This window comes from Anolis sagrei, chromosome 5 (assembly GCF_037176765.1).
Source record: "Anolis sagrei isolate rAnoSag1 chromosome 5, rAnoSag1.mat, whole genome shotgun sequence".
Lineage (NCBI taxonomy): Eukaryota > Metazoa > Chordata > Lepidosauria > Squamata > Dactyloidae > Anolis > Anolis sagrei.
In genome coordinates, this window is record NC_090025.1 from 156,220,597 (window position 1) to 156,232,921 (window position 12,325).

Below are 12,325 nucleotides of genomic sequence, written 5' to 3' on the forward strand. Positions count from 1 at the left end.
CATCAACTATTCCTCCTCCCCCTAGCCTGCTTTCTGTGGGCTATACAGAAAACTGTGGGTGGTAGTAATATGAAAAGAAATGTGCCAGTAAATAAAGAGTTAAGAAAAGACAGAAAGAAAGGCAGGCTCAGTGGTTTGTTGAGATCTGTCAGAGCCTGAGTGGCTGGCTACATATCTGTCTCAGGAACAATAGGTACCTGTATTCTGCCCGGACTGTTGGGCAGGCATTCACAATCTGGAAAGGGTCTGCCTCTGTGAGAGGTTTCTCCCTGAGAATCCCTAATGACAGTCCCACTTTACGTGGGGGCTGGGTGGGTGGAAATCCCAACCCCTGCTTCCCGTGAGGGGGCAGAGCTTTGATCATTGCTATTCAGCCCTGACTTGGGTCTGAGACTGGGGTTCTCAGTCTAGAAGTCAGCAGGCTGCCTTTTCAGTTACTTCAGCAGAGGCACACACGCACACAGCACATGCTCTCTCTCTCTCTCATATGCATGTGCGCACTCATACACACACATCTCTCTTTGCCGGTCTGTGCAGGCAGCTTGGTGTCAGAGCTACAGCTGAGGCACAGTCCAATGAGCATAGCAGCAACCAGCCTTCATGGTGGGCAAGAGAAGCTGATGGCAACAATGGAGAAGACTCGCTCTGGTGACAAGTTTAGGTAAGAGGGACTGTTAATTTTCTCAAGTTTTCAAACATCTTCAGATTTGTCAGCTTTGAATGGTACTGTCTGAAATCTGAAAGTCTTTGCTGATTTCATATTGTACATCCTTTCTAGGTTAGCTTTTGAACATGTTCATTGCCTGAGCAAAACAAAACAAATTCATCTTTTTTTTTCAGGGATGGTTTACTCTTCTCTTTAGAAAAGTATAAACTGATCCATCAGAAATGTATTACAGAGTGTTATTAGGAGCATTATTATTAATATTGAACTGCTCAGAAGATTCAATTGGAAAGTAGTTCATTTTATCTAGGGTGAATGTTATTTATTTGATGTGGATCAAAGGGAGAAAGTGCCACTTAGCACTAAACATATAATAAATAAAAACTGTGTTTTAGAGGCTCTAGTGTTTTATTCATTTTACAGTAGTTTACTTTCAATGGTACTGTGAACCGCCCTGAGTCCCCTTCGGGGTTTAGAAGGGCGGTATACAAATACGACAAATAAATAATAATACTGTTTTAGGGATAAGAGCCTTTTTGATCTTTCCTAGATTAACTTTCTAGTGTGGGCAAAAACCTACAAAAACCTGATTTTTATGTTTTTTGGGACTTTGGGCTTTTCTCCTTAGAAATGTTAAGAGTCACTGTTCAAAAACAATTTGTGCAGTTTTCTTTGGGAAGGGGAGTTATGTTACATTGAGCAGGGTTTATTCATTATGGTTCCAGGAATAAAATGCTAACTTTGCATTGGGCATATGTGAACAATATAAAACAATATGAAAATCCTGGTTTTTAATTATTTTTACACTCTTAACTGTACTGAGGTCAGCGGGTTTTAAAAATTAATGAGCTTCCCTGTGGTGTTCAAAAAGTCTAATCTACATGAATCAGTGGAACAGAAGATGCTATTATTCTAGGAATATTTTTAATATAGGTGTAACCTTGAAATGTTAATATACTGTTTTCATAATATGTTCTGTTAATCAGAGTCTTATGAGGTTTGTTCTAGAAAAAGGCAAATTATTTAAAGATAACAATGATAAAGTTGAATATTGGCACAGTTGTCATACAGCGCAACAAAGCTTATGGTCCATTTTTAAAAACCTCCCAAATATGTGAATTTAAGATATATTTTCTGTTGATTTATTAGGATTGTAAGTACAGGATATACTTATAGGATGTAGTTCGGAACAGCCACAGATTGTCAAAAAGAAGGGCAATGAGTCAAACTTGTTGTTGAAACAAAAAAATTAAATCCCAGAGCTGAAGGGTGGGTGAGAAGACTAGGGAAACAAACTGAGATAGGAATTAAACAAATAAACAATAGTGCAGATGATGGTAAGCAGGATTAATGTATTCCTTGCCATCGTATCTTGGTCTCAAAATATGAATTTACAGTGTGGACCCCATATGAGAACAAAGACTAACTTTGCAGTGTGAGCATTGTAGTTCTTTCTGTTTGTTAGAGCGTTTAAACTGAGAAGAGAGGAAGCCAGTGTTAAGCTTGAGTGTACAGTAATCGGTGCGAGAGCTGCATTTATTCAGTTACCCATTTATAAGACTCATTCTGGGCTTCCTGTGATATATTGTTATGTAAATCTGGTTCAGCAGGGGAAAGCACTGCTCAGAAGATTCAATTTGCTTGGAAAGTTGCTCATTTTATCTGGGGTGAATGTTATTTATTTGATGTGGTTCAAAGGCAAGAAATGACTTTTTCTTCTCGAAACCTATTGTGATGGTTAGTGAGTGATCTAATCTTTTTAATTTTGGCTTTCACACTAGACAAGACATGACTAAAGAGAAATCTCAGTTCCTTTAGTGATTATTAAGGCTTCTTGGTTGCTATGGACAGCCTGACCTCTGTCTATGCCATTTTAGGAATGAAGGCAATTCTTCTTCACATTTAAGAGTATGCACCTTGATTTATGTCCAAAATTGTGACCAAATGTCTTTGTATCCATGTGATAAATGGTAGTATGCAATTAATCATTTCTTAGAGGTAAACAGTGCTGTCCCTCTCAAACTGTGTTTTGTTCTGAGTTAATGGTATGGAACAAGCCACTCATGGCAAACAGCTATCTATCATTTTAGAGAACCACTGAAACTTGGATCAAAGAGAAGGAAATTGGCATTCATTTTCTCTACCATTAGTCTTTCGTTTCTCCTATCTGAGATAAAATGGCATGCAGGTTGACAATATATTACTAGCATTCCATCCACACTATCTGAATGTATAATGGATCAATTCTTATTATTTCACAAGGCTGAAAAATGCTCCGTAGTGCTTTATCTGATTCTTTTCCCCTGCTACTCCATTATTACTGACTGTACAAAGATAAGTCATTTTGCTCTTCTGAAAGAAGTTTACTGTTTTACTCTCATGCAAGTTTCCCAAACTTAAATGCTATCAGATTTTGTTGCCACTGTTTAGCCAGCATGATACTTAATGGCACTTTGTATTTTCATGTATTAGATAATATTTCCTTCAGAGGCTACTGCGATTAAGATGAGCTTTTTGCTTTTTGCATAGAATGTTTATTAAGGAAGGGAACAGCAATATTTCTCCGCTACATGAAAATTACTGGTTTGACTTGTTGCTTGAATTTGATATGCCAGCCTAAAGTAACAATGATCTCAGACCAGCAGAGAAAATGATGAGTTCTTTAGCATTGCTGAAAAGCACAGTAAGACCTCACAGTTTCCCTTTAAGTACTGAATTTTAGTCCTCTATTGGCTAGCCAGAATTGTTCCTCTAAGAATTTACAGATGTGGAATTATACCTGATGAATTGGTTTTCATTATCTCGATAACTTGATCAACCTAGCTCTTATATTAAAATATATTAAAAGAAATTGATTTATTTTAAAAATATCCACTTTATACATAAAAATGGAAGCGAACCTTCACTGTATTAGATCCAGATGTAGTTAAGTTTAGAGTAAGTGCATTAAATCAAATGGGATAACTCAGTTAAATTTCTGTTGGTACAATTATCTCTAGACAGAACACCACTGAGGAGTCCAAAGTAAATTATCCTTTGAATGCCATAATTTGAGTGGTAAAGTTAAACAGTGCTCAATTAAGTTTTATTTAAGGACTTATTCTGCGAATTAATTGTTTGGCCTGTTTTCAGCATGCAATTTTTTTAATGGTTTAAGGAGCTTCAGAAGAATGTAGTACTTGGTTTTTGAGAGATTCAGAAGGTGTTGCCACTTTAAAGAAAGGAAAATTAGATTAAGTAGATGCTGTCACCAAAATCAATTTTTAATAGCATGAATTTTGGAAACTGGATCTTTTGGATAATTTTTAGTACTGGAGGGATGGAAAGCCAAAACTGGCAGGTTGGTTAAGGCAAGTGCTATGCTGAATACTGTCCAAAGGGAAGACAATTGAAAAGTATTTCTCTTTCTTCTCTCTCTGATGTTCCTAAGTGGATTTAGACTAACACTATATGAATGCAACCCAAATCCCATGCAATTGAGGGCTGTTCAAATGAATCCAAGGAACATCCCTGGAGTGAATAAGTTTCAAGGTATACCACAGTCTTTCTTGACAGATTTTTGTAATGGTTTGGATTTGAATACAGTTCAAACTCCCGAAAACTAACCAAAAGTAATGGTAATAGGATCACAGAAGCTTTCAGTGTCCTATTTTTTAAACACATTCACATTACCGAAGCAACAAACATTTATTGGCACGTTTATATTTACCTTCTAATTTAAGAATTGACTACATGTGGAAATCCAAGCGTCTTGTTAATTTTTAAGATGCATAATAATTTCCTATAAAATATATGATACAAATTGATTTTTATGTATATCACAAGCCCACAACATTTCTGTGTGCTAATAAACGAAAGAGAAACACGCCATAATTGCATGCCATAGGGATGATGGACAGCACATTCAACCAAACTGTGTCTTCATATTTTAATTGTTCCCCCTTTCAATGGTGTGTGAGTAAACTACAATGGCATGAGCATAATTTCTAAGGCTTAATATACTTACTTAAAAAGATACAGTAATGGAATTATGTTGTCTTCTTTAACTGCTGCCAAATACAACAATATTGATTAACCAGCAGGAGATGCTGTTTAAGTGTTTCACTTGTCACCCTCCCATTGGAGTACATCCGTTTTGCTACTGACTGACTCATTTTCCACAAATCCATAGCAAGAGGCAAAGGGTTGATTTATTTGTGCTGGTTTCTTTACACTTAGGAAATCAGTGTTATTTGTTTGCTTTGATTTGCATATTTGTGGTATCGTTTCTGCTTCAGAGATATAAAGTAGTTAAAACGCAGGTGTAGTTTAAGCATGAGGACAATCAAAAGGAATATGAATGTGTTTAAAGCCCCCCTACAGAAAATCAGGGCTATCTTATCTTAATCATTACTTCATGTGAATTTGTTTACAATATATGGACACTTTTATTTATTATGGAATTTTTGAGTACTGCACTACTTACATTTCACATCACATTAATAACACTAAATGTAGACATTGTTGTAGCAGAATGTTTTTTCAGAGTAAGAAGTATACAAAATCTCACATGTGCACCCACACAGGGCAAAATTTGCATATGTTTTTCTCTATAAAATATATGTTTTTCTTTCTGTAGCCGTATGGTAAGAGCTGACAGTGGAATATATGGATTCCATGGGAAACTGGGACTTGCAGTTTCATGAGGGACTCAAGCACTCTGACAGATAGTTCTCAATGTCACATGAAGCTAAAAATACCATGATTTCTTAGGATGCAGACCATAATGGTTAAAATGCTATAAAAGTGCCATAATTGTGTAACGTGTAAGAGATCAGAGTCTCTTTGAAGGTGGTGGACATACCATCACTGGAGGTTGTAAACAGATGCTGAATTCTCACCTTTCAGGATGCTTAGCAAATGATTCCTCCATAGACAAGGAATTAAGCTAATTGATCCTTGGGTCGCCTTCCAACTCTATGGCTTCAATATATCCTTTTTTCCCCTCCCTCTTGGTCTTTTCTGTCTGTCCATCCCATTTTACTTTTAAATTGACACTTCCCATTCTGAGACTCCTACTCATACACAAAGGGCTTGGTTATCTATCAGACAGAGGATTGTTTTAAAAGATTCTTTGTCTTTGCACCAGTTTCAGAGTTCTTCCCAGCATCTCTTTCTTCCCTTTTCCCCCCTCAGCAAGTCCATTTTAGCAACATATCTGATGCCTATGCAAATGTTTTAAAAAAACCCTTTTAATTCTAATTGTGAATGCCATCATACTAAGTATTATCTGTTTTAAATATCTTTTGTCGTCCTACATGTTTACTGTTCTAGGGGTATACTAACTGAAGTCAGTTGTTGTCATTTTGGAAACCAGAGAATAGGGACATAGTTTTACATTCCTTAATTTACTGAGTAGCAAGACAGCTGCAGCTTTTATCTCCCATCCTCATAAGTTCTTTCAGTTACCATTGTTTGACATGTAATAAGCAGGACTCCCAATATTGTTACATGGGAAGCAGGGAAGAGGGCTAGTTGAAAGGAGTAGAGCTGAAAGCCAATGGTATAAGCCACAGTTGGTTCACTCCTCCATTCATGTTTGATGTTGGAGCATGCCAAGCCAATATTTTTCTGTGGTTTTGACATATCACATATTAATGACAGAAAGATACACTGTAATGGATTAGTCTCGGCACAAGTACAGCTAGGCAAGGAGAAATTGCCACTTACAGCTCGATTTTTCTCCACTTCTGCCTTCCATTGCAGCTTCCCAACCCCACTTCTTAGGAATGGGAAAGGATAGAGCTACAGTGCAGATAAAGGGCAAATAATCCCTCTTTAGCTAGTATTCTTCTAGTGCTACGCTGGATGCTAGCTCCTATGTTTTGCTAAGTGATGCATGCTACAGTCTTGAACTTGGATGTGCAATTAGTGGGGAACTTATTTTCCGTACCTAGTCCTTTTCCCTTTGCAGATATCATGCCCTCATTAACCAAATGGCCCTGAAGTAAAATAAACAAACAAACCCACAAAGTGCATGTTTTTATGGCTTGCCTTTGGTGTAATATAGATTTTGTATTGCACTGCCTGTAAATCTCTGCCATGGTTGGCGAATCTGCAGAATTTGTTGATCTTCCTTTGGCACATTGATTACAATGTTCCAAGTGAGAGGATACCCTCTTACTACCAAGCACCTAAGATGTTTCATTAAGAGAACAGGAACTGGAAGGGTGACCCTGGGGAAATCACCATCAACCTTCTGTAAGGATCAAAGTGCTGAAGATTTGCAGAAAGCCTTTGAAGCACATTAGACCGAAACACAGAATATTCTTGCAGGACTTTAGATGGTGCTTCCGATCTGGAAGAGTAGTTTGAACTTAAGTTAGTAGATGCCTTTTGAAGTCCTCGTGAATTTGCATTTTCACCTACCCTCAACAGTGAATCATTTGCACTTCAGTAAAGGTTGAGTATTCCTTATCCAAAGTGATTGGAACCAGAAATACTCCGTATTTTGGATTTTAAAATATTTGAAATCTTGTATATGCATACTGAAATGTCTTGGAGATGAGATCCAAGTCAAAACATAAAATGCATTTATTTATTCAAATACATCTTATACACATTTTAATGTCATAATATTTCAGCAAGTTTGTATATCAAACAAAGTATGTGTACACTGAACTATCTGAAAGCAAAGATGTCACTATATCAGCCATCATTGTGGACAATTTTGGATTTTTAATATTTGTGATTTCAAAATTCTGGATACCTGTATCAAATATATTGGTGACACTGTATGTATTTTCCCTTTTTATTGTCTGTTATAAGATATTCTGATTCCCAGGATCTTCTCTATCATCTTTATGCATTGCTACATTTTTATCATGCCTTTCTACTACATTACGGTGCTTAAAATAATATAATTTTTAGAAAACTAAGTTTACTTATTTATTTAATGTGTGTACATCAAACTTTTCTCTTGATACAGGGTCCATGGTGGTTTAAAATCTATTTAAGAGTAAATCCTAATAAAATAGCTGCTTAAAATGTAACTATATCTTTTAAAAAAAGAAATGTAAAGACCAGATTGAAAATCTGCTTATATTTCATATTGATATAGATGGTTCGTATAGTTCCCAAGCCATTTGGGGCTTTTATTATCAAAAACAAAGTGGTAACAGGAGCAGCTCTTTCAATATCAGAACACTATTATCTTGGTGTTATATAATCAAATATTCTTTTTTTTAAAAAATGTGCATCTTACACAAGAATAAAGTCAGCATGTATTTCATTACACTTATATGACAGATGTATCATTGACACCTAGTTCATGCTTGCTAATTGTCATACATGAAACACGTTAACTGCACTGCAATATGAAAGCCAATTTAATTTAAGGTACCAATTCAGCATCATCTACCTTTTCTTCATCTACTGTGGGCACAAGTCCTCGTGAAGCAGGTGAACATAGCACTGAATGAAACATGCAGAATAATCACAGAATGTCTTAAACCTACATTTGTTGATAAACTGTACAAGCTAGCTGGCATTGCCCCCCCCCCCCCCCCCGATGTGTGACGGGAAGTGACTGCTAACTATGAGAGAAATAAGGTTGAACTATGAAAGCCATCCTCTACATGGCTATCAGCCTTCTCCCAGTAGACTGAAATAAAGGGAAAAAAATCATGAGAACCAAAATACATGAGAGCCACCACTCCTCTTAATGTTCCCCCAGCAACAGAAAGAGTATCCCTCTGGGCAGCTGAACCAGGGAATCCCAAATGGATGGGCCCCCGTGAGGGTTTTCCTGCAGGGGTGAACCAAGAATGGGCAACTTGGAAGTCCCAGAACAGACTCAGAAGCTGAGTGGGCAGATCAAAAGACAACCTGGTAAAATGGCACTACCTAGAAGAATCCTCCACCTTGTGCGACCGTGAAGCAGAACAAACAACTCTGCATATGTATGCTTGTTCACAATGCCCTGCTTCATGCACAGAGGAAGAATTGTTTAAAGCTACAGACAATGCGGTCTCTGTTGAATATTTTTGGTAAAAAAATATTTAACTGCTTGTGTTCCCTCTATTTTTATCATTTTTACACTTATTTATGCAATGCTTTTGATACAAAATAAATAAATCTACTATGAGCTAGGCTGTAGTTTGTGTGGTGTAGCAATGCAGTTGTTCATGTAAAATAAATGCAGGTAAAGTGAGATGTTGCTAGAGAGAATGAAGATTCATATGGGATATTTATTACTATGGTTTTTGATCTATATAGCCTATCTTCTTCATGCTCGTAAAAGATTATTACATTTGCATATATTGGTGAGAGCAATATTTTAGTATCTGAGACACTGTTTAACTTAACCAGTCTTCTTAAGATAGAGCTTGGTAAGCATCAAATTCCAACAAAGTTGCAGGTTTAGATCATTCTAACGGGACCGCTATGTTGTGCCACATCTTATTTTCAAGTTATTTGGATGGAATCCTTCTTTTCCCAGTGAAACCCTCATGTATTGCTGCTTTGAGTGTGTGTATGAGGCGGGGGGGGGGGGGGGAGGAGGGAAAAAGAGAGAGAGACTGATCTACCTGAAAATCCATGAATTTGAACTACAGCATATGTTAAAGATTTATCAACAGAGATTATTTTTTCTAGATTACAACACTCAGACTTTGGCATTGCTATTTTGGGTGTTTTAGCAAAAAACATATTTCTCCCCAGAACAATTCTCCTCAGGGAAAGGGAAAACAGCAAATTTTGTTTGGTTCATTCTTTTAGCAAGACTGTTAGACATTTTCAATATTCTTCATAAATTTGATGGAAAGAACATGACATTTTTAAAAGGGGAATCTGACAAAAGCAAAACTGACATTCACCTATCAAAGCTGAAAGCTTTGAATGATGAGCTCTTAAACATATCCAAATATATTCCACCATGGTTGTGGTGCTGAATTATGGCTGCCACCTCTTTTTCTTTGACAGGTTCCTCCTCAATGGCAGACAGAAAAAACACTACTCTTTCCATGGCAGGAATAGCTCTGCCTATTAAATTTGACTAGTGTAGACAGCTGCCAGTTTTGTTTAGTTCATTTGGATATCAGTTTACCAAGATCCACAGACTTTGTCATAAATGTAAATTGATATTTTAAAGCATATGAATGGGGGACCATAAACTGGAAAGAATAATAAATCAAAATTCTGGGATTGCGGCAGAAGAACGTTGTCACACAATGCATAGCGATGGAAGAACAGTGATATTGGAATCATTGATGGGTTTTTCCTTTCAATGAAAAGAGACGATGGAATCATGATTCAAAGGCAGGATTACTATGGAAGAGACACAACACTATGCAGAAAATTTCATTCATAGGAGCTTTTATCCTCTCATGATTACACTTGATCAGACTTGTGTCATAAAGTTCTTAATTTTTATGCTTACCTCCAAGTACCAGGAGTTGGCAGCTAGTGAGTTTGTTTTATCTAAATGACTGTTTATGGAATGATGAAACTTGTCAGAAATACACATTTAGCATCAACTTGGAGATGCAGCTGAGGAAAAGCAGATTCATTGCTATTCCAGCTTTTCAAACACAGGTATTTCAGATTACCCAGTGAAATTTAGCAAAGGCATAAAGGATTTCCTCATCACACATATGAAATTAGGATCCCCTGGCGGCGCAGTGGTTAAACTGCTGAGCTGCTGAGTTTGTTGACCAAAAGGTCACAGGTTCGAATCCAGGCGGCATGAGCTTCCTCTGTCAGCCCCAGCTTCTGCCAACCTAGCAGTTTGAAAACATGCAAATGTCAGTAGATCAATAGGTACCTCTTTGGTGGGAAGGTAATGGCATTCCATGCAGTCATGCCGGCCGTATGACCTTGGAGGTATCTATGAACAATGCCAGCTCTTTGGCTTAGAAATGGAGATGAGCACCAACCCCCCAGAGTCGGATATGACTGGACTTAATGTCAGGGGAAACTCTTACCTTTACTAATCTTTGAGTAGAGAAATAAGCTTGTGTGAACCTCTCTTTTATTTTCTCAATATCCTATTCCATTAACATTTTAAACTTTCAACATCTTTTTAAACTACGTATATGACTTTCAATTTTAGGTGAATCGCTTTTATATCTCATAATTCTGTAGAGCATCAAATAGGAATACTATTACTTTCTCCCTTTCTATGCATTGTTTGTGTTGATCAAGGCCACCTAGTTTCATCCTAGAGAAGCTTGAGGAATTCATAGTAATTCCTCAAGCACTTCAACACAACAATCTTTGATAGAAATGCCATTGCATGCGAAGCATAAGAAAATGGCTACTCCAGGTTTACTAATGATTAAATAGATGATATTGTGAAGGAAGCACCATTATATTTTTATTTATTTTTTGCATTTAACTGCTTGAATCTCCTTCCTAATGAATATGATATTTTGAAAGTAAAGAGGAACTTGTCCCTTATTTTGTAAGAAAGACAAGTTGCACAAAGAGGACACAACTCTTCTAGCAAATTAAAAAAAGTTATATCCCCCTATAGACAAACATAGTACTGGCCAGGAGTGATATGGGCTATGTTTTTATCTTCCATTGAAGTATTGGACAAGGATGATCTCATATAATGAATTGCATTGCCATTTCTGTTTTTGGAAGCTCCAGCAATAGATATCAATTGGAAGGTTCACTAGTGGTAGAAGCTCTTTAATACCAGTATAAAGATATAGAGCCAGGGTGGTGTAGTGTCTTGAGTGTTGAGCTATGATATCAAGGTTGAAATTCCCACTCAGCCATGGAAATGTACTAGTTGACCTTGGGTACGTAACACTCTCAGTCTTGGAGGAAGGTAAAGGTACCCTCTCAAGAAATTCCATAACAGGTTCACCTTAGGGTTACCATAAGTTGGAAACCATTTGAAGGCAAACAACAAAAGATAGAATCATAGAGTTGGAAGAGACCACAAGCTCCATCCTGTCCAACCCCTTGCCATGCAATCAAAGACCCTCACAAGATCTGAGGATGCCTGCCATAGATGTGGGCAAAACATCAGGAGAGAATGTTTCTGGAACATAGTCATATAGCCCAGAAAATGCACAGCAACCCAATCAAAGAACCATTGACAGCCTCTGCTTAAAAATCTCCAGAGAAGGAGACTCTATCACACTTCGAGGCAGCATATTCTGCCAAACAAGATATATTATGGAATACTAAAGTTAGGGCTGTCCATGAGATCAATTTCTATATATGGTTCTGAAAGGTGAAGAGTGAAGAAAGCTGATAGGAAGAAAATCTAATTATTTAAAATGTGGTGTTAGAGAAATGTTCTATGGCTACTGTGAACTACTAAAAAGACAAATGGGTCCTAGAGTAAATCAAGCCTGAAGTCTCCCTAGAAGCCAAGATGACTAAATTGAGACTATCATACACTGAACATATTATGAAAAAGATATCTCACTTGGTAAGATAGAAGGCAATGGGGAACAATAGGAAACAAGGGAGACCACATTACAGTTGATGTACTCAGTCAAGGAAGCTATGGCTCAAACAACCTTGTCATATGGCCACCGAGGTTGCTCTGCTTCATATAGGGGTGTGGGGAATCCGGCACCCCACTCCCTGCAGCACCCGGTTCTAGCCGAGGGCAATCAGATGGGGGAAGCGGGAGTGCATGTGGCATGTGTCGCTTCCCCC

General features: G+C 37.4%; 1 long non-coding RNA gene across 4 annotated transcripts in view; it reads left to right on the forward strand.

The window, feature by feature from the left end:
* LOC132776070 (uncharacterized) overlaps window positions 1–12,325 on the forward strand; it is a 121,627-nt gene that overhangs the window by 7,443 nt on the left and 101,859 nt on the right. For 3 of the 4 annotated variants that reach the window (XR_009631583.2, XR_009631582.2, XR_009631585.2), the window contains exon 3: window positions 538–661. The exons of the other annotated variant lie outside the window; for it this stretch is intronic. This is a non-coding gene — a long non-coding RNA (uncharacterized lncRNA). The remainder of the gene's footprint in view (window positions 1–537; window positions 662–12,325) is intronic. 4 annotated transcript variants of the gene reach the window in all.